The sequence below is a fragment of the Clupea harengus genome, chromosome 15 (assembly GCF_900700415.2).
Source record: "Clupea harengus chromosome 15, Ch_v2.0.2, whole genome shotgun sequence".
Lineage (NCBI taxonomy): Eukaryota > Metazoa > Chordata > Actinopteri > Clupeiformes > Clupeidae > Clupea > Clupea harengus.
Window position 1 is genome coordinate 1,093,946 of NC_045166.1, and position 926 is coordinate 1,094,871.

A 926-nucleotide genomic window follows, 5' to 3' on the forward strand; every position below is an offset into this window, starting at 1 on the left:
TCTTCCTCTCCTCCCCATGAAGCCACGTCCAATTTCATAACCTACTCCTAACAATGAAAAAAAAAGTTCATTCATGTTGAATTGTGAGAAGAGAGTACAAAACGAGGTAAAGTATACACCATAGACACAACAAACCATCGATACCACCACGAGTGGATCTTGAAATGATCATAACATCTCAACGAGGACATACAGTACTTTTGCTTTTGTACACCTTCGCAGCTTTGAGCTACGCGAGTTACAAGGAGAGCGAAACAGGTTTGGTCTCGGAGAGCAGAACTCCTCCAGCCGCATGTGCTTCAGCTGGTCTCCCCCTGCACTGACCAGCTGATTACTCTGCTTAGAGATGGTCTCCCCCTGCACTGACCAGCTGATTACTCTGCTTAGAGATGGTCTCCCCCTGCACTGAGACCAGCTGATTACTCTGCGTAGAGATGGTCTCCCCCTGCACTGAGACCAGCTGATTACTCTGCTTAGAGATGGTCTCCCCCTGCACTGAGACCAGCTGATTACTCTGCGTAGAGATGGTCTCCCCCTGCACTGAGACCAGCTGATTACTCTGCGTAGAGATGGTCTCCCCCTGCACTGAGACCAGCTGATTACTCTGCTTAGCTTTGGCTCCCGACTGCACCATTAATTCCCCAGCCAAGGCGACCGAAACAAAACACTGGAGGGGCTTTCTGTTCTCTGAACTCTATAGGTCAGAGCTGCCGGCAGCAATACAGCCTTGTTTATCTGCCTCTCTCGCACACATGAAGCGTCTCCGCCGAAAAAGGGCTGCGTGGAAAACCCAGACACCCCCTGAATAGAAAAACTATCCCAAAACATTGAAGCGCTGCCCGCTTATCATTTTCCAGCCATGCAACAGAGCCATGGGAGCGTGGAAGGCCTGTCATAATTCAAGGCTGCTGTGACAAAAGGCAGGT